At 45.8% G+C, this 21,906-nt stretch overlaps 1 protein-coding gene and 2 non-coding genes across 3 annotated transcripts in view; 1 reads left to right on the forward strand and 2 right to left on the reverse strand.

Moving 5' to 3' along the window:
* The window catches only part of PIK3C2B (phosphatidylinositol-4-phosphate 3-kinase catalytic subunit type 2 beta), a 60,550-nt gene extending 51,050 nt beyond the window's left edge, over window positions 1–9,500 (reverse strand). The window contains exon 1 of the mRNA XM_045536044.1: window positions 9,094–9,500. The gene's annotated coding sequence lies outside the window, so the exon portion shown is untranslated. The remainder of the gene's footprint in view (window positions 1–9,093) is intronic.
* Window positions 9,501–20,509: 11,009 nt separating this feature from the next.
* Window positions 20,510–20,582, forward strand: TRNAK-UUU. The gene has a single exon. It is a non-coding gene; the product is annotated as a tRNA-Lys (tRNA).
* A 474-nt stretch (window positions 20,583–21,056) lies between these two features.
* On the reverse strand, window positions 21,057–21,129 carry TRNAK-UUU. The gene has a single exon. It is a non-coding gene; the product is annotated as a tRNA-Lys (tRNA).
* Between the last annotated feature and the right edge of the window lie 777 nt (window positions 21,130–21,906).

Below are 21,906 nucleotides of genomic sequence, written 5' to 3' on the forward strand. Positions count from 1 at the left end.
AGACCACAGGGGATCCCTGCCAGGACACCCCATGCCAGCCTGGTCACCCCCTAGACATGTCAGTTTCCCCTAGTCCCTCTCACCTGCATGTGCAGCCTCATATGGACTCCCCATGCCCTACTTCCCGTTGACACCTGAGTCTTAGGGCCCCAAAGTCCCACCCACCACTGCAGGCACCTCTCCCTTCCTCCTGCTTTCTCTCCTTCTGTTTCCACCCCAACTTAAGACACTCTGAAGCCCTCCCTGGTTAACCTTTGCAACCTCTCCTCTCTTCTTTCATGCTCAGGGTCTCCTTAACGCCCTGCTGCTGCTGTGTCACACAGATGGACATGCAAGCCCTGGAGTCTGGGGACAAGAGCAAATACCTTTGTCTTAGATGGTGTTAACCATTTTGCATCTCTGTGCCTGGCGGGGTCATGAAGATTTTCAAAGCAGAAAGTGACTGTGGCTGAGTGTAGGGGCTAGAGCAAGGAATCAATTAGTTTTGGTGTTGCTTTGTACATGCCCTGTCACCTTTCTCTGACCTCCTAATCCCAAATTTGCATAGGAATGTCCCAAGGAGACAGAAGTCTCCTTAAAATAGCCTTATACACTCAGCAAAGGGGACACTCAGCAGAGGGTGACCTGCCTGGCACAGTGTAGCACACTTACATTGCCCCAGCCCCTTCTTCATGGGGCCCTTGTCCATGTGACCCTTACCCAGGGTCTCCCAGGGTAGCAACAGTCAGAGGCCATCCCAGCAGCCAATAGCTGACATTGCTTGTGGCCCATGAGTGCAGCCGGGTGTGGCTGTACGTACAAGCCTACTGCATAGGAACTGTGCTGAAACACCTTCCAGCGTATATAAATGCCATCACAGGGTCTGTTGAAAGAGTGCAGGCCACTGTAGTGACAGGAGTGAGGGTATGACACGTTGTTTTGGTGAAAGGGAAAGAGAAGGGAGTCAGAGAAGAGGGGAGAAGGAAGGGAGGCTAAATGAATATGAGCATCACAGAAACAGAAGGAAGGAAACAGACCTTGTTTTCCCCCCCTGGTATTTTGTGCCAGGTATTGTCCTATTTATTCCTCATAACAATCCTTAAATGTGGATATTATTATCCTTATTTTATGGATGAGGAAACTAGGAAACAGGAAAGGGATTGAGTAATTTGTTCAAGGTCACACAACTTGTAAATGACAAACCCAAGAGTTAAACTGAAACTTGTGTGAGCCCAAAATTCATAGTCCTTTCCCCATCCTGCCATGGAAACCGAGCAAACCACATTCCACCAAATGTTCAAGCTGATGTTGGTGATTGTTCTGAAACACCTCCATCCTCTCCCCCCACGCCCCAGAACACTTCACTCTCCCAGGCCACTCAAAAAAACCAAAAAAGCTCCAATCCATGGAGCAGCATGTACAATAAAGAAAAAAAAATTAAAAAATTAAAAAAAAAAGCAAAACAAATAAACAACCCAACCTCCAGTTTTATAGCTAAGAAAACCAATGACCACAGGGGGAAATGACTTGTGTGAAGTCACACAGCTAGTCAGTGGCAGAGGTGTAACCAGAGGTGGGAATCTAGGTCTTTGGACTCCCACTCCAGTGCTCTTTCTAGACTGAACCACTGAACCATACCATAACCAGTCTCTCTCTCCCATTCCTCCCCCCCCTTTTTTTTTTTTTGTTTCAAGGCACAGTCTCGCTCTGTTGCCCGGGCTAGAGTGCCATGGCATCAGTGTAGCTCACAGCAACCTCAAACTCCTGGGCTCAAGCGATCCTTCTGCCTCAGCCTCCCGAGTAGCTGGGACTACAGGCATGCGCCACCATGCCCGGCTAATTTTTTCTATTTTTAGTAGAGACAGAGTCTTGCTCTTGCTCAGGCTGGTCTCAAAGTCCTGAGCTCAAGCGATCCTCCCACCTCAGCCTCCCAGAAGGCTAGGATTACAGGCGTGAGCCACCGCACTTAACCCCAACACATCTTTTAAGTAACATTCTTTTTTTTTTTTTTTTAAGACTAGTCAAGTGCAGTAGTGAGAAGGGGGGAAAGAGTGGAACAGGGAGTTCCACTTGTAACTGACTGTGAACAATCAGATGAGATAACTCACTGCCTTCGGACCAGCCACATTCTTAGTTTTACCATTTCAACATGTATCCACAAACACCACACTACACAAAAAAACAGTTTTCCACCAAGCCTTTAACCCACGTGGATCACCTTTTATTTATCTTTGTCTACTCCACGATGCTTAGCACAACATTTTACACAAGGTACGTGCTCAGTACAAAACTGTTAAATACTGTGTTCTCCGTCCGGGTGGTCTGACCAGCCCAGAGGAGAAGAGTCAACAGCTCTCTGTCGTAGGATCAGAGGTTCTAAGGCTGGATGAGGACTGCAAAATTGCAATGCATTTTTCCAGGTAGACACTCCATTGCATTTATCAGATTCTCAGAGTTTAGAGACCTCCAAAATGTTAAGCACTCTGGTCCTAGTTTCTATAGTTCTATGAAATGCTGCCTAAGATTATACGAACTCTTGGGGCACCATATCACAATGGACTCATGTTGAGTTTTAGGATTACCCCACTCCATGAAGAAACTCATCCATTTCCCTGCATTTTGGGAGGGACAATGTGGTTCCCTCAAGGTTAGGGACCACACTGAATGCAAGGTTGTACCCCTAGGGTTTAGCACAGCCTGCTGCTGAGGAATGATATAATTCTAACAACCACTAGCTACTAAGCCACCACTTCCATGTACCAGGCATTGCTCTAAATAGTTCATTAATTAACTCTTAATTTTTACAATTTTTTTCTGCTACCATTATTGCCCCCACCTCACATATGAAGAAACTAAAGCACAGATACATTAAGTAACTTTCCCAAGGTCACATAGCTTGTTAGTGGTGGAGGCAGAGTTCGGACCCCGTAAGCTGGCTCAATGGCCATGCTCTTACCTATCTGCTGACCTTACATTGCCCTCATCTGATGAATGAATGAATATAAGAATGAATGAGCATAGGCATCCTAGATTTTTAGTTTTTATTTTTTTGGACAAGGTCTCACTCTGTTGCCCAAGCTGGAGTGCAGTGGCATCATCATAGCTCACAGCAACCTTAAACTTGTGGGCTCAAGCGATCCTTCCACCTCAATCTCCTGAGTAGCTGGGACTACAGGTGTGTGCCACCATGCCCGGCTAATATTTCTATTTTTTGTAGAGACAGAGTCTCACTGTGTTGCTCAGGCAGGTCTCCAACTCCTGGCCTAAGCGATTCTCCCATCTCAGCCTCCCAAAGTGCTGGGATTATGGGTGTGAGTTACCTCACTTAGCCTGGTTTTTCTTGAATGAATAATTAACCATTAATTAACTCACCTTCTGTCTCCACCTTATATTATCTATAGGAATATCACAAGAGTCCTTCTCAAACTCTCCTTGAATTCACCCAGAGTATATCTCTAAGTAATTCCCTGAACTACCAGTATAGAATTCCTGTCAGTAAAATAAAGAAGCTTGGTTAACTCCTTAGGGAACTATTCTTAGGGAACTAAGAACGATTAGCTATTTATTAACTATTCTTAGAGAACTAAGATTTCTCAGACACAAACTCCACTAGGATAGGGACTTTTTAATTTTTATTTAGAGGTAGGGTCTCACTACATTCGCCAGGCTGGTCTTGAACTTCTGGGCTCAGGTGATCCTCCCACCTCAGCCCCCCAAGTAGCTGGGACTACAGGTGCACACCGCCATACCCAGCCAGAGATGACTTTACCTGGCTCTCGGGGAAGGACCATCTCATTCAGGATTGGACCTTGTGGGCATTTTTTTTCTCACAGGTCCCTTCAACATAGCGCAGAAGGAACACAGGTTCTGGAGGTGTCTTGACCTACACTCAAGCTCCGGCTCCTCTCTAATTAATTGTACGATCTGAGGCACATTCCTTAATCTTGCTAACCCTCAGTTCTCTCATCTATAAAGGGAGAAGAGACAATTTCATCATCATCCATTTCCTCCAAGGTTGGGAAAGAAGAAGAAACTATAAGATTATGTTCAAAACACGATAGGTGGACTGACACTCAGTGCTGGTGACCATCTTTATCATGTGCTCTTGCCTTTCTTGGTACTTGAACTTTTGCTTCAGTGCCTCCTGTTTTGCCTTCCTTGTTGGAATCATCTGCAACGGCCTAGTCAAAAGCGTACTCTGAGAATTTGTGCCAACTCTTCGGAACCACTCTCTATTTCAAAGTCTCTTATCAAGGAACTGTATCTTCGTTCTCTCTTTTTCTAAGGCTAGTCAAGTGAAGCAGTGGGAGTACAGAAGGAACAAAGAAGTCTGTAACTAGTCACCAATCAGTTGTAAACACCATTGCAATCAGATTAGCCTCTCTCTTTTTTTAATGGAATTTAACTTATTTTTTAAATTTTTAACTTTTATTTATTCATATTATTTTTAGTTGATAAATCAATTAATTGTATATATTTATGAGATATCTACATTCTTTCTTAATTTAAAAAAAATCTGCCTCCTTAAAGTCTAGAGTGAAAATCGGACATCCCTGGCTATAGTGTTCTGTGGGAAAATATAGTTGCCTTCTCCCAGGTTCCCATAACATCCAATTTGCAAACAATCTCTCCTTCCTTGGTCAGAATTAAATCCACTGCACTGGTGCTGCTGCAACCTCCTTCACCCTCTGGAAGACGTAACAGCACGGCCAGTCAGGAACGTGGCAGATGCTCTGCTTGCAGAACAGCAGGGCTCTTGGGAGATGTCAATGGTTGAAGGGCCCCATCATTCCTATCATCTGGGCTCTCAGTTAGTTTGTGACCTGAGATAAGAAGAGATCACAGCTATTCCTTCAACCTGCCAAGGCAAACTATAGCGTTTCCTCAAAATGGAATCTCCTTGGCCCTCTACTTTTTCTCTCTCACCCTTATGCCTACTGGTTTGCTGCAAAGGATGCCAACTAGTCCGAGAGAAAGACCTGGCTGGAGAGAAAGCTTCCAGCCAAGCTTACTCTTGGTGGGCCTGGCCTAGCCCGGCGTGGGGCCCAGCGACGTGTGTGAAGCAGCTCCCATCCTGGGCACCCACCTCTGTTGTGGGGGGTGGGGGGTAAACTCACAACTGACGGATGCGGTGTGCACTGTACGGGGGAAGGGCATGCTTCTAGCCCTGGCTTGGGCGAGGCAAAGGCATTACACGTACCCCCATAATATTCTGAAATAAAAAAATAAGAAAAGGAGATGATGTAGAATCTGACCTCTAGGACAGGACCCACAGGAGTAGAGATGTAGAAGCAGACAGAAAGCATGGCAGGAAGAGCTGTCCAGAGGAAAAGAAAACGGTGCCTGAGAGAAATCTGCAGGGATGACAATGATTAGTCTTGAAGTGACTAGAGTTGGCAGGGGTTAAAACAGGAAGGTTAGGAAGAAGGGAGTTAAGCAATGTTTTGAAGAAGGAATGGTGGTAGGAGTGATACAATTAAGGTAGAAGGATAATAGTTTTCCAAAGAGCCTTCTCTGAAACACTGTGGAGCCTCCACTATCGGGAAGGGGATGTGAATTGCTAAAGATTCTTTCAGCCACAGGTTGTTATTTCTGCCCCAGGATCTGAGAACCTCTCTGCTCTCCCTTCCCTACACGCTGAGGGGCTCTGCTCCCCAGAGCGAAAGCAGAAGAACCAGCGTGGTGATTTGGGGTGAGTGGATTCCAGCACCAATGTTCTGAAGGAAGAGAATTTCCCAACAACAAAGCTACTAATAGGGTGGACACAAGACTCCAAAGTGCTGAAGGGTAGATCCTTTCACGGGTCATCCTGTGATCTGTGGGTGAGCACTCAGTTCCATCACTGCTAGTGACCGTGTGACCTTGGGAGAGTCACTTCTTCTCAGGGAAGAGATCTCCCTGAGAAGGTTCTTTTCAGTTCTAACGCTTTATGACATCACAGGAAATGCAAGAACAGTCGCTCAAGTTTCATTTTATAAAACAGATGCAAAATAAAGCAGATATAGAAATACCAAAACAAGAAATCTGCCTTAATTTCCCCAGGGTATCCTAAATCCCAAACCTCATACTAGAGTCGCTCAGAAGGTGGCAAAATGACATGATCAGATTATCCCGTCTTCTCCTTCCTTAGAAGGTAGGGATAGAAATGAAAAAGCACAGAAAAGCAGCCAAGACAGGGGCCCAGGGAATTCACACGTATGTGCCTTGACCCCCAAACAACTGGGGATTAAGGAGGTACTAGGCTGGTTTGGGGTTGCGTGGAGGAAATTTATCCTCCTGGGCCCCTATCCTGGAGAAGTTTATTATCTAAGGCATAGCCCAGGCTGGTGACATCTTATGGGCATTCAAGGAATCCACTACAATGAATTCTGCAACTCAGCTGCGCCTTTGTGTTCTCCCATGACCCAATCTCTCTCTGATAGCGGCATCGAGGCAGTGAGCGCAGGCGATGGAGTGAAATTGCCTGCTTCAAATCCCACCTCTGTCGTTCACTAGCTGACATCAGTAAGTGCTGGCTATTATATTATGTGCCAGCTCAGCACTGCCCTGCCTATTGGCAGCAGCCAGCCTCGGGAAGGTGTTTGCCCCTCCCCAATTCCCTATGAATATCATTAAGCAGCCTTTCCTTCTCTCCCAGGTCCCATTCTGCCAAACCTATTTAAAGAGAAATACCCAAGGAATACAGGAGTTACCTTGGTATTGTCACAGCACTCTTCCCTTAGCCAGAAAGGAAGAGTTCCAAAGCATTCCTTACTCCATGCCCTGCAGACCCCACCCACCCCACCCTGACAGCTCTCCCTCCCTTAGGATGGAGGCTCCACCCAGGATGAATAACTAACATTGGTACAGTACTCTGCAGTTTTCAGAGGCTTTTGCTTACATGACAAAAGCATGCACCCAGTTCACGGCAAGCAGTGTATTTCATCCTTAAAACAATCCTGTGAGCCATGGAGACTTTTCCCCCCCATTTTACAAATATGCAAACTAAATCTTAGGTTCACAAATTCCCATGCTCACATAGCTAGGGAGTAACTCACATTAGGACCCAAAGCTGGGCCTCCTGACACTGTTTCTCTGCTATTTCACATTATTATGTCCAAGTTCACATCCTGGGAGCATCAGGAGCCTGCAGTTAATGGCCAGTTACAAACCCCCAAAGGGAACGAAGACCCCTTTGTTTTTCTCCCTGCTGGCTCAGGCAGGGCTGTCCAGGCTGAAGGACCACAGACATGAGACACCTGCAAAGCACCAGGCCTAGGAAGGGTGGAGACACCACTGAGAGGGAACTAAAGGCCCACAAGGGTGTGGAGTATCTGCCAGAGTGCTACTAGGACACGGCAAAGATCACAAGCATTCCAGATCACCAGACAAGCCCAGAGGAGCTCCCCAGGGAAAAGCCTAGGGCTAGGGTCCCAGATAAACTGACCCTTCCTCACCCAGCACACCCCCTTGGCCCTCCCTCACCCATGCTTCCAGTGGACACAGAAATGGACAAGCTGCCTTCTGACCAGGGCTGAGAGCTTGATCAGACATATATACCCATGCACACTCAGCAGTAAGCTCAGAGCCATGGAAATCAAACCCTGGGCTCACCCAAAGGCCAAAGGAGAAGCAGCCACAGCCTGGGCCCAGGGCTCCAGCTCAGAGCCACTGTCTCCTCAGACGCTGGCTGCCAGGCAGGGCTATAAAATGTGCCTCGACTTAATTTTTCCATGGACACAACCCCAGATGGGACTGCCAGGCTCCAGAGGAGCTGCGATTGATTCCAAAGGCTCATTGCCCCTCTGCTCTGGGATCGACAGCTGGAATGTGGGGAGGGGGGAGTATTTGGGGGTCAAGGCTTCCACCTCCAGTCCATTTGTCTTCCTAATATCTTTCCAAGGCCTAAAGCAGTAATAGAGCAAGTTTTCATTCAGTACTGATTCAGGGCTGGAATTCAGTGCAAATTGCTTACATCTGCCTGGCCTCATCCCAGAGAGTCAGGTAGTTTAGAGAGAGGAGGAGCAGATTTGGCCCACTTCTGGGAGCCTGGGTAGTGGTGTGCTAAAGAATCTGATGCCATGCTGGGACCAGCCAGCCCAGTGTACAAAACTCCCCAACAGAGTTGAGAAAAAACATCAGGACAGCCAGAGACAATAGGGATTCCATCCCAGGCATGACTGGTAGGACTGGGGCAGGGAAGCCACAAAGACCCCAAAATGGGGTGGGAGATAGAGGGAGAGAAGGCTGGCCTGAAGGAGCAAGAGCAATGGCAGATAGCAACACACACACACACACACACACACACACACACACACACACACACACACACACACAATTTCCAGCTTTAGCCAACTAGGGTGTGTGTACTAACTAACCTCATACATTTGGTAACCTCTTCCCACAACCCAGGAGCCTGCCAAGCCCCTGGGCTCCCCACCCTATCCCACCCCACACCAGCTTGGCCGCCTTTGCTTGGGTTTCCTTCTGCGATTGCTCCCCAACATCAAAGCCACCGCTGTCGGGAGCTGAAAATGAGAGACAAGTACAGGCCAGGAGAGCAGCGCCTTCCCTGAGCGCCGCGGAACTCAGGCCTGAGGGTCCCTCTCCCTCTTCCAAGCTTTCTGTCTCCTTTTGCTGCAGTAGCCTTATAAGGGAGAAGCCAATTCTACCCTGTGCCTGGCTAAAAAATGTATATATTCCCCAGGCCAGATGCTGACTTTTCACCCACTGCACGGGAAGGCACTAACCCCAGCTCAGGGCAGGTTTTGCTTTTTATTTCTCATCTTAAACAAACAAACCCAGAGCCATTGGTTGGTTCAGGTCGCCCAGCAGCTGGGAGCCAGGAAGTGTGTTTAGAGAGAAGGGGGTGGGGATGGGGTGCCCGCGGCCCGAAAGGCCCCGAGGCCGCCGGAGCGGGGAGGGGGCGGGGGGCAACCTGCTCCGCGCCGCGGGCTGGAGCTCAGGCTCCCACGGCGTCCGCCGCTCGGCCCGCGCCAGGACCCTCGGTCGCTTCCATTGTTGCACCTCGGCTGTTGCCATGTTGGAGCGAGAGCCCCTCGACCTCCGCTCCTCCGCCCCGGGGGCGCTTCGCAGACCCCGGGGCCGGTGCAACCGGCCGGGCGCGTGTCCTACCTGTGCTCGCTGCTGGCTGTGCTGCAAGACCCGACGTGTCGTGTGCTCGGCGACGTGGGCTGCTCGCTCAGCGCCCCCGCGGCTCGCTCTGCGGCTCCAGGCGCCTCTTGCACCAGCGCGATGTGCGCCTGGCCGGTCGCACGCCGCTTCCTCCCGGCCGCTCCCGTCTCCCGGCCTCGGGGTCCCCGGGACGGGGGCAGAGGCAGCAGAGGGCGCGAGGACCCGCTGGGGGCGGGGGGCGGCAGTGCTCTCGGCCGAGAGCGTGCGCGAGCTCGCAGTCAGGCCACCCCGGGTGAGACAATAGCGGGAGCAGCCGGCGAGAGGGGAGAAGCCATCTCCCGGACACCCGGCGCACTGCACGGCGACGCGAGGCTCGGCCCGACCCTGCCGGACAGGCAGCCGCCGGCCCCGGCTCCAGCCGCAGCTCCGAACCCGCCGCGAGCCGAGGGCGGGGCGGCTGCTGGAACCCCGGCCGCCCTCCACCGCGCCCCGCCCCGCGCGCCCTCCCCTCTGTCCCGGCCCCTCCGACTCCCGCCCGCCTTGCCATTGCGTGGGGAGAGACAAGGGCGCTGGCGTCAAGTTGTGCTCTGCAAACGCAGGAGCCAAGCTTTCCACTCCCCACTCGGGTGAGGGCTTTTGCAGATGGTCGTTACTTTTCCCTGCCGGAACCCCTTGCCTTGGGTAAGAGGAAAGCCATATCCTCCTGCTGGAAATGACTGTTGAGGTCCAGTTACCGGGTGGAGGAACTTACCCCGTAATTATGATAGCATGCCTGGGAGGACTCCTATCTTGAGGGTGGAGGTGGGCGCGGAGGGAAGCGTCTCCACGCTCTACACACTTAGTCTCATTCGCTTTTTCTATTTGCCCGGGGTGGGAGGGTGGGGGATCCTCCGACCTGCAGCCCGGAGAAAATAGCAGTCAACAACCTGAGCGAGCGGGCAGGGGATGTTAGAGGATCCTCCAACCCAACTAGGATAGGGGAAAAAAAAAAAAAAAAAAAACCTTTCATACAATATGTTATATTTTAAAATTAGACTCTAAATACCTTCCTTTGAGCAGTGGTCTCTAGAAGAATTTTCCTAAAGGCTCCACCCAAAAGAAACCAATAGTTGGCCAGCTCCTCGTTTGCATTTGGTTTGCATAGTAACTATGATCTCTGATCTCAAAGTACATTGTCCTCAAAACGTGAATCTTGTTCTCCCCCACCGCCCTCCTTTCTTCTTTCTTTCTTGCCAGTCAGACTGCGAAGATCAACACCTGGTTCTGAGCCCCCGTCCTCGGCATCCCTTTCGGGCATGCAGGGTCTCCAGACACTCAGCCTCCCTCAGATGCCCCTGACTCCCAGCCAGGGTTCCCATGGAAACAGCTGCCAAACTTCCCCTTCCTTGGCCTCAAGGAAATATTTGTTAGGATGCTACTATTCCAGACTGTGTAGAGTTCACTAGAGTTTAAAAAAAAAAGAAAAAAAAGAAAAGAGTGTCACAAAGCCATTTTTAAAAAGATGTGGGCCTTTTAAATTTTTCTCATTAATACGAAACTCTTCAATAAACCCAAATACAATTTTCCAGGAGACAATGGTTAAAAGTCATCCTAGGCCAGTGTGGTGGCCCATGCCTGTAATCCTAGCACTTTGGGAGGTCAAGGTGGGAGGATCATTTGAGGCCAGAAGTTTGAGACCAACCTGAGCAACATAGCAAGACCTCATCTCCACACACAAAAAAAATAAATAGATAAAATAAGAATTAGCCAGGCATGGCAGTGCTTGCAGCCATAGTCCCAGCTCGTCGGGAGGCTGAGGCAGGAGGATCCCTTGAGCCTGGGAGTTTGAGGTTGCTGTGAGCTATGATGACACCATTGCACTCCAGCCTGGGCAAGAGAGTGAGACCTTGTCTCTAAAAAAACAAAATAAGTCATCCTAGAGTCATAGAAGGACAAAATGGGAAGAGACTCTAGAGCTCCATAAAAGATAACTATTTATTGGGAACGGAATTTGAACAACTAGAGGAAGTCCCACATAGGGGAGAAAGCAATATAAAAAGCGAATTCACAATTCAGAAGGATTTATTGGGAGATTGTTTTGTTCTTATATAAGAAGAAATCTGGGCAAATGCAAAGGACACTGAATTGTAGACAACCTGGGTGAGACAATAGAAGGCCATGAAAGGAAAGACCTAGGCTTGTGTATCTTGTTGAGGCTCAGAAAATGGTACCCCAAAGTGAAGGCCTCAGAAGTAAAGTTTCTCTGTTATCTCCTGCCCTCCTGTCTCTAGCCCCTCATTCTTCTCCCTAGACAAGCCATAGAAACTAGAATTCCCCCAGGTGAGCCACAGAAACAGGAAGCCTTTCTTGTCAAAGCCAGCCATAAACCCTAAAAATAATTACTATTCCCCCACCTTTCTGTATAAGAACTAGCCATAAAGAAATTCTCTCACCTACCTTAGGTCAGAAGACTCCCATCCCAGAAACCGTCCTGCCCCACACCTGGGAAGAAGAAAGGCTACACAGAGAGGCCAAGAAGAATCTGAAGTGACAGGGCACGCCGGGTTTCCCCAGCTCAGGTTGCAAGCATTGGCTTATACTCTGTGTCCCCCATACATGGCAGTCCATTCTTCACCGAACCTACACATAAAGATGGGTCGTTTTTCTTGTATCTTTGGGTCTTGGTTCTGAAGGCTGCCAGGGGGAGGAGGGTGAGGGAGATCTGGATATCTGTTCTTCAGGATCCCTCTGTTGGGGTCACTGGGCTGGCTGCCACCCTCAACCAAAGATCGCAGCTTCCACTAGGTGGTTCTTTCTCCCTTCCTCTCTGCCTCCCCTCCCTCTCCCTATTTCTCTCTCTCTCTCTCTCTCTCTCTCTCTCTCTGGATTCAGACAATCACTCCCTTCCTTTGACTTTTCAGGCCTGGGGGTGGAAACATTGCTTTGCTACTGGCCCCCGTGTATTTCACAGTATTCCTTGTGGTTTTCCTGTACCCTACCAACCCTTTATAAATCATCTCTTTATCTTTTAAACTCCTCAAATTACCGCTCAAGTTGAAGTGTGCCATTTACTTTCTGCCAGGACCTGACCAGTGCAGCTCAGGAGTGTGGCCTGGGAGCGCAACACGGAGGCCAAAGCTGCATTCCACGTGGGAGACTGGGGACTCTCAGAACTGTGCCAGAGCTGTGACCATGGGGATGGCAAGGAATGGACAGATACAAGAGATAGTTAGCAAGTCAAATCAATAACATTTGATAATGTATTGAATGTAAGGAATTAAGGAGGGAGGGGAATCTAGAATCAATCCCCACTTGAAGCCTTAGGAATTGGTAGCAGGTGGTGCTGTTCTCTAAGTTAAGGAGGATTGGTAAGATGGCCCACGTGTTGGAGGAGTGATCCTGAGTTTAATTTTGGACGTGTTGGGTTCGAGGTGTCTGTGGAATGTCTAGGTGGGGATGTCTAGTAGACAGTGGATTTATGAAACTGACAACCCTAAGTAAGTGACTGAGGCAAAGATCGTAATCAATGGAGGTTTATTAAGCAAAAGTTTGAGGACACACCTGGAAAAAACAAAAACCACAGATACATCCATGACTGTTTTTCCAAAGGGGGATTTGGGAACCTCAGTATTTAATGGGGAGAGGGCATACAGAAGGAAAGAGGAGGAGGAAGGGTGGGCAGTGAGGCAAATAGTTACATTCCTGTGAGGCCCAGGAAATCTACATTTTATATGAGGTAAAGTGAATGTTTGAAGTGAAAAAGGGAGTGATGGAAGAATCAACTTTGTACACGTTCCTGGGTAGGTAGAAGAATGATTGATCTTGTCCCTGTTCTGCACCTGGGAAGATAGACCTGTAATCAACGTTATTAGTGTGTGATCAAACAGACTTTAGTTTTAGGAGCTAAACTAAAGACCCCAAGTTACAATTTGCATGTCTTCGTTTATGGGAGGCCAGCAAATAATTTCCTTATGAATGATCTGTGGTGGCTTGCCTTCATAGATGCCTGAGGCCTTCTACCTTTCCCCGGGGATCTGGCTAATGCGTAATGTTAGTAACAGCTATTCATTTGGTAGGGAGTGTTGCATGACTCAGCCTCCAGGCTTGACCTTCACCTTTGCATAAGGAGTGTGGGGGTGGATGGTCTTGGATTTTTATTTTCCTTTACAAAACTAAACTCAGGTGGGGCATGAACACACCAGGAATCCCAGCACTTTGGGAGGCTGAGGTGGGAGGATTGCCTGAGGCCAGGAGTTTGAGACCAGCGTGGGCAAGACCCTTGAGATACCCCACCCCCACCAACAATTAAAAATTGGCTGGATGTGGTGGCAGTAGCAGGGCGCATGCCTGTAGCCCCAGCTATTTGGGAGGCTGAGGCAGGAGGGGGGATCTCTTGAGCTCAGGAGTTCACTGTGATCATGCCACTGTACTCTAGCCTGGATGACAGAGTGAGACCCTGTCTCTAAAAAAAACAACAGAAACTAAACTCAGAGTAGGGGGGTGTAGACAAGTGATGGACTAGTGTTACCAGCTTTAGACTCTAGGTTATAGGTGGTGAGTGAAATTAGGGGCATGCATGAGGTCACCCAGGTGGGTATAAAAAGGAAGGAAGAGGCCTGCCAAAGAAATCCAGAAGAAACAACCAAGGAGGTAGAAAAAAAAACTGGAGACCACAGAGTGTCAGAAACTAGGGTGCGAGGAGGGTGTCAGGAAAGAGTGACTGGATAACAAGTGTAGTAGGAATATCCAGGAAAGTGGGGATGGAAACTGCCCTATGGGCTGGCGGGAAAGTCCCTGGAGTGCGTGGAGTGTGAGCAGTTGAGTGGTCGTAGTTAAACCAAGCTCCAGAGGGTTAAAGAATGAGAGACACACTCTTTCTAGAAGCTTGGCAATTAAAGAGAGGGAGAAACATGAGGCAATGGGTAGAGGGAAATCCAGGATCAAGGGGAAGAGTCTTGTTTTTTTCTTTTTGAGATGGGAAAGGCTTAAACATGTTCATATATTGAGAGGAACATCAACAAGAAAGAGAAATGGTGATGAATGAAAAATGTCCCAGAAGAGGTGAGAGGAGATGGGACCCAGGTGTAGGAGGGTAGAGTTGCCTCCGGTATCTTTGAGAGGACAGGTGCATTTGTAAACTGATAGACCTAGAGGCTAGATGTTGGTTGCTGCTTAATAGTCTCTAAGCCATGTGCTGAGAAAGGGTCAAGATGGGATTGAGAATTTAAGGAAAGTGGTTAAGATTAAAATAGTCACTGAAAGGAGTGAGAGCTGTGGCTCCTTAGAGAGAGAAAATGGAATTGTCAGCAGAGCTGAGGCTATAGCTGGCATTGGATAGTCTAATATGTTGCGGCTACAATCTGAATGTTTTCAATTTCTTTTGCAGTGCTTGGAAGCCCAGACATAGAACATTAGGTCAGGGTGGGGGTTGCAAAATAGGTACAGTGGAGGCATAAAGGGGAAAGGGGGCTCCTGACAAAGGAGAAGGTGCCCAAGGAGGGAAGTGAAGCTGAGCAAAGTCTGGGGATCTTGAAGAAGGGGGAGTAAAGGGACAGGGCTACCTCTAATCTTATTCCCTCTCCAATATTTTCTTCCGCTCCACAGCCAGAGGGATCTTTCCAAAGCAAACATCTGCTTCCCCTGCTTAAAATCCACTAGCATGTATGGCATGAGAGTTTTGGTGTTGGTTTTTAAACATCTGTATTCCTAGAGCCTAGAACAGTGCATGGCATGTGGCATGTGCTCAATAAAGTTTTGTCAAATGAATAAATGGATGGCTCCCTATAATTCTTTTTCTTTTGGAAACAGTTTCATTCTGTTGCCCAGGCTAGAGTGTAGTGGTGCATTCATAGCTCACTGCAACCTCAAACTCCTGGGCTTCAGTGATCCTCCTGCCTCAGCCTCCCAAGTAGCTGGGTCTACAGGTGCATACCACCAAGCCCAGCTAAATTTTCTGTTTTTCGTAGAGACGGGGTCTCACTCTTGTTCAGGCTGGTCTTGAAATCCCGGCCTCAAGCAATTCTCCTGCCTCAGCCTACCAGAGTGCTAGGATTACAGGTGTGAGCCACTGTGCCCGGCCCCCTATAAACTCTTAAGGTTTAAGCTCCCAAAGTCTACCAGGGCTCTTATAATTGGCCCTTGCTTTTCACTCTAGACTCAGCGGATGAGGACTTTGTCTTGTTCATCCCCGTATCCCCAGAATAGCATATGCCACAAAGTAGTCAATAAATGTGTGTGTTAAATGAATAACCTCCCACATTCCTATGAAAACTCCATCTTTGATCTTATTGAACTCTGCAGTTCCTCGAGTACACAGTAGTGTCACCTAGGGAAGTTGCTACAAGCTTTACTCACTGCCTGCAAAGGGCCTCCTACTTCCGATCCCCATCTCTATCCTCTTCCCTTTATGTGGCTGTCTTTCTACATGTTGGCAGAATAATGGCCTCCCAGAGGGGGAAATGTTCACTTTCTGATCCTGAGACCAGTGAATGCATTATCTTACATGTCCGAAGGATTTCACAGATATGATTAAGTTAAGGACCTTGAGACTTAGAGATTTTCCTGGATTATCCAGGTGGGCCCAAGCTAATCACACCAGTCCTTAAACGCTGAGAGCCCTTCCCAGCTGAAGTCAGATCTCTCTGACTTCGTGGGTTATGATGAAGAATAGTCAGAAAAATGCAGCATTGCTGGCTTTAAAGTTGGAGGACGGAGGTCTTGAGCCAAAGAATGTGAATGGCCTCCAGAGACTGCAAAGGGCAAGGAATGGATTCTCCCCTAGAGCCTCCAGAGAGGAACACAGCCTTGCTGATACCTTGATTTTAGCCCAGTGAATCCCACACTGGACTTCTGATCTACAGAAGTATAAGATAATAAATTTGCATTGCTTTAATCCACCAAATTTATGGCCATTTGTTACAGCAGCAATAACAAACTAATATACCCTACAACTAATTCTCCAGGAAGCTTCCCTAGAGTGCCTCCTGAGAGTATCCAGACACACCCAATAGCTACCTGGATTGTAACACTAATCACAGATGTTATCGTTGTTTGTCTACTTTTTTTCTGAATTGGGGAGGGGACAGAAGAGGAGGGCAATAGACTATAAGCTCCTTAAAGACAAGAAAATCTCTATTCTGTTTACCTTTGAATTTCTAGGCCTAGTTCATTGTCTGATTCAAGGCCAGTACTCAATAAATTCTTGGTGAATGAGTGAGCAAATGAAGACCTGGATCTAGTATACAGGAAGAAAGAATGACTGAGTTGGAGAATAAAAAGTCTGAGCGTTTAATATTTCAGTGGTAATAATAAGAACTAGGTTAATGATCAGGGAGCAAATAGCTAAAATCAATGGGACAAGGTGATGGAATCTGTTTACCTGTGCTATTGATACAGTCTCTCAGAGTTCAGCTCTAGGCTAGGAATAACTAATCTGTAAAACAAATTCAAGCTAAAATAAAAAAACTCAATGTCTGTAACATTTTATTTTAAAATCCTTCAGTAGACTTTTTTTTAGAAAGATTCAAATGTCATTGAGAGATGAATGGATATTGGAGATTGGGTAGGGGTGCTCTGTAAATGTTTTGTGAATAGGTTGACTTCTTCAATCCTGTGGCTCTTACTGGCTTTGAAGTCAATTCTGCTTCCCTATACCTTTTCAGTGACCCACGGCATTGAGGGCTGCGGAGTTCAGGGAGTATTTATCCCAGTGTCTGAGCTCTTGGTGCTGTGCAAGATTCTTGGGCTGCTAGCCCCCCATATTTACAGAGAGAAGGGAGATAGGAGAGGGGTTGGAGGGCCTATCTGAAACCCAGGCTGCTCTAGTTTGGTGTCATTAGGCCAAAACACCATCAGAGGATTCTCAAAACAACTTCTCCATGCTGTGCATCTTCCTAGTACTTTGTAATGGTGTCAGCTCCAGAGACTGTTTATAGTGATGATAGAAGACTGGGTCTATGAGTAGTCAGCTATACTTGGTGTTGGCTGGGGAGTTCTAGGAAGGCTCCACAACTCCCCCCTTGTCCCCCTCAACCATACAGAGTTGATGGTGATGTTTTTCAAAGACAGGTGAGTCTGATGAGTAGGAGGGTAAAAAACATCTTTTTAAAAATTAGTCTGGATTTGGGGCTGGCACAGTGGCTCATGCCTGTAATCCCAGCTGAGGCAGGAGGATCACTTGAGCCCAGGAATTCAAGTTTACAATGAGCTATGATCAGGACACTGTACTCCAGCCTTGGCTACAAAACAAGACCTTGTCTCTAAAAAATAAAAATAAAAAAATTTTTAAAAATTAGTGGGGATCAACAAAATGAAAAGGCAATCTACAGAATGGGAGGAAATATTTGCAAACCATTTATATGATCAGGGGTTGATATTCAAGATACATAAAGAACTCATACAACTCTATAACAACAACAAAAACATAATCTGATTTTTTAAATGGGCAAAGGACCTGAATAGACATTTTCCTGAGGAAGACATACAAATGGCTAACAGGTGTATTAAAAGGTGTTCGACATCACTAATCATCAGGGAAATGCAAATCAAAACAAGATGAGATAATCAATAGCCTCACAACTGGTAGGATGGCTATTTTTAAAAAGTCAAAAGATAAGTGATGGTGAGAGTGTGGAGAAAAGGGACTCTGTACACTGTTGGTGGAAATGTAAATTGGTACAGCCATTATGGAAAACAGTATGAAGATTCCTCAAAAAAATTAAAAATAGAACTGTACAAACCAGCAATCCCACTTCTGGGAATATATCCAAAGGAAATGAAATCAGTTATGTCGAAGAGATATTTGCACTTCCATGTTCATTGCAGCACTATTTATAATAGCCAAGATATGGAAACAACCTAAGTATCTGTCAACAGATGATTGGATAAAGAAAATGTGATACATCTATATAATGGAACATTGTTCAGCCATAAAAGAAGGAAATCCTGCTATTTGTGACAACATGGATGAACCAGGACGATATTATGTTAAATGAAATAAGCCAAACACAGAAAGACAAATACTATATGATCTCACTTAGATGTGAATCCAAAAAACATTGAACTCATGGAAACAGAAAGAACAGTTGTTGCCAGGGACTGGGAGGTGGGGGGATGTTGATCAAAAGGTTCAAACTTTTAATTGTAAGATGAATAAATTTGGGGGATCCAATGTATAGCATGGTGACTATAGTATTGCATTTTACACTGGAAATTTGCTAAGTGCGTATATCTCAGGTATTCTCAACGCACACACATAAGGTTAAAAAAATTAGTGGGGGAAATAAATTAAGCTTAAGACCTAGAACGCCCAAATATAGAATCTGTGAGTTTAGCCTGCCCTCTAGTGGGAAAATTAAGTTCAACAGTCTACATAAAGAGAAGGTTCAAGAAGCACTCCAGGTGAGGATTTTATACTGAATAGGATTCAAGATAGCACTTGTGGTGGTGGTCTTAATGCAATACTGGTGAAGCAGATTCAGTTCATGCTACATCAGGTGTACTTTGTAATGTTAACAAGTCAAATTTGTAATAGCTTGTTATTGCCTATAGGATAAAATTCTCATTAGCCCGATGTAAGCCTGGTCAGCTGTCCCCAATGTGGCCCTACCTCTACCTTCCTCCACTCCAGCCAGATTGAGTTATTCACCATCCACTGAATACAACTGCACTCTCCACACTTCTTCCAGATTTACTGTTTTCCTCCTGCACTGTGCGTGGCTGACTGCTGTGGAAATAATAGGTATTCAATAAACAATTTATTGATTGGTTAATCTCATTCAGTCTATTTAACTTTAAACAGCTGGTTTTGTTATCCTGCAGGAAAGGGAATGTGATGTAACAAAACCCTAGGGCAGGAAAAAAACTCCAAGGCCTCTTTATCTATTGCTTGGCCCTTTACGGAGGGCTGGACAGACACCATTTCCCTCCCTTAAAAACTTAGTGGTATAACTTATTTCCACATTTCATTCATAGAAATGGAGCAAGAAGCTTTTCCTTATCTAACACAGTGGGTGTTTGAGAAATATGGCTAAAGAAATAAATGTCTGTGTTTAGCTTATTACGTTTTCCCTCTGTACACCTCTGACAGCCACTTGTTTTAAAACTCGACTCTGGTCATGTGGTTTCTGTACTGAAAACTCAAGGCCTCCCCCTTATTTTATAAACCCCTCTTTTCTGTCTATCCTCATCGCCTGTCACTCCACTTTATGTTAAAATTGTTTGCTTTTGTGTCCTCCTTCTTAGACTGTTAGCAGGATCCATACCCTACTCATCTGTAGGGCTAGCATGGAGCCTAAGCCATAATACATGATCAACAAATGTTTGTTGAATTAAATCATTCTATCCGGGTACATTTTGGGTGTGTTCCTTCTATTCTTACAATGGAAAAAGTAAGAGAATGGTAAAACTTTAGTTTTAGAAGGTATCTTAGAGGGCATCTAATCAATTTCCTTCATTTTATAGATGTGGAAAGCCAAGGCTGTTTAGGATCACACAATTTGTTAGTCTTTGTTCTAAAAGAATCAGACAATTGTAGGAAAGAAAAATTCCTCCAGCTGAGGCTGAGCTATTTTGTCGTTCATTGTGTTCAGAAGCTTCTAATTCCCAGAAACAAGAAATGAATTTCCTTATCAGTTGTTGAAATTTTATAATCCTATGTTCCACACCCTATGTGTCAGGGTTGATGAAACTAATTTTAGGAAAAACTAGGCTGATCTGGAGATTTTTATTCTTAATACTCCATCTTGCTCCCACTGGTTCATACTGTTTGGGAAGGATTCATCTTGTGAGTCTGTCTTGAAAACTGCAACTTGCCTGAAAGGAGAGGAAAGGCAAAAGTTCAATCCAAATCCAAGTTAAAGATCTAAATTCCTTTTCCCACAATCTAAATTCAGACCCACTTTTCCACAGTCACTTCTATAGTATTTTCCTATAGTATTAGCTCCTTCATTTATGAATCAAACGTGTCTTTCCTTCTTTTGTGCTAAGGTAGGCTTATCTAACAGCTACATCATCTGGTGAATGGAAATGTATTTTTCATTTATGGGAAAGATGATGTAGAATGATTAAAATTAAGAGTGCCTATCGGGAAGCAATCGACGGAAGACCGAAGAGGTGTAATAAAAATAGGTTGCAAATTTATGTCTGAATTTTGAATATTCATCTTGGTTATCTGTTTTTCTGTAATTTACTACCATTAATTTTGTTTTAGAGAGTTTAGTAGATATTGGCAACTTATTGAAATATGAACGCGCTTGAAGATCACGTGTCTTATGTAAATGAAACAAGAAGAAAAGGAAAAGTGAATGATTGTTTTGCTTTATCTTGCTAAAAGAAAAGAAACCCCTAAATCTATTTACAATATAAATTTAACTTGCTAAAGGCAGGTGACCTATTAGAGTTATATTAAATAAACAGAGGAGAAGTCGTTACTAAGAGCGCCCGGATAGCTCAGTCGGTAGAGCATCAGACTTTTAATCTGAGGGTCCAGGGTTCAAGTCCCTGTTCGGGCGTGTGAGTGTTTTGCGCTCTAGGTTACCAACCAAATATTACCACACCATGCTGAGAAGGCTGAGGACAACATACTTCCATTTTAAATTAAATTCAACTTCTAAAAACAAACAAGGAAAATTCGATTTCTTTTTCATTGATTTCAGAATATGCTAGATAAGCATGTTCTCAGGGAGTAAATAAAGAAGCAACCATGTAAAATCATTTCATTTCTTGACAAGTATCGAGGTTTTGCACGGTTTCCCAGAGAGAAGAAATTTGTTTCTTCATTTTGCGAATAATTGAGAAAGGAAAAAAAAAGAAAGTTAAAGCGAAGCACCTCGTGTTCTCATCGCAAAAAAAAAAAAAAGGGCTCATGTGAGTTATGCACTCACTAATTAGCTTTAGACATTCCACAAAGTATTTCCAAACATCATAGTGTACAATATAAATATATACAATTTTTAGTTGTCATTTTAAAAAAAAAGGTGTAAACACGCCCGAACAGGGACTTGAACCCTGGACCCTCAGATTAAAAGTCTGATGCTCTACCGACTGAGCTATCCGGGCTCTCACAGGAAGGAGGTTGTGCTGTAATGCCTTACATAAGACTAAGAAACCTTCTGTAATTGCATGATGTATTTTGAAACTGCTTTAAATTCCAGAGACCTTGTGATTCATGCACAAAACAGAAAGTCCAAATTCTGCGCTTTTCATCAGCATTACCAGCTAATTCAGAATTGGGAGATATTTATGTGCCTAATAGCCGTTATTAGTTAGGATTTCTTTGGTTTGTAATCTAACAGGTTCAGGACCAAGAGAACGATGAGGTGTCACTTTTGAAGCGCTGCAGTGATATTAGATCTATTTTACCAATGACAACAGGATGGACATGAGTACCGAAATCTACCCGGACACAGAAAAAAATGAATCTGTTTAAGAGAGAACATAAATATGCTCTTTTGAAGCTACTGGTTTGAGCCGTGTAGTATAGTGTGAAAAAGGAGGGAAAGTGAGATCGTCCAGTAGGTCCCCTGAAGGCTTTTAAGTAAATTTAAGCGGCGCAATCCCCGGAGGAGGTCAGCAGCGGTGTCTGTGGGGGCAGAAGCCCTACTAAGCAGAGAGACAGGAAAGCTGAACATGGCAGCAGAGACAGAGTGGAGTGACCTTGGCATTGGAGGCTCTTCCCTTCCGCAGCCATCCGTAATTTATTTGAGCACTGCTCTCTGCTACGAGCTAGCCTTGAAAACCACCCACAGTGGAGCCTTGAGAGTGGGACACTAAAGGGTCTTTGTTAGCTGACGTTGTTTTCCCTTAATTCCATCCTTAACTGCTTTCGGAATGATT

Source organism: Lemur catta, chromosome 23 (genome assembly GCF_020740605.2).
Source record: "Lemur catta isolate mLemCat1 chromosome 23, mLemCat1.pri, whole genome shotgun sequence".
In the NCBI taxonomy this organism is placed as follows: domain Eukaryota; kingdom Metazoa; phylum Chordata; class Mammalia; order Primates; family Lemuridae; genus Lemur; species Lemur catta.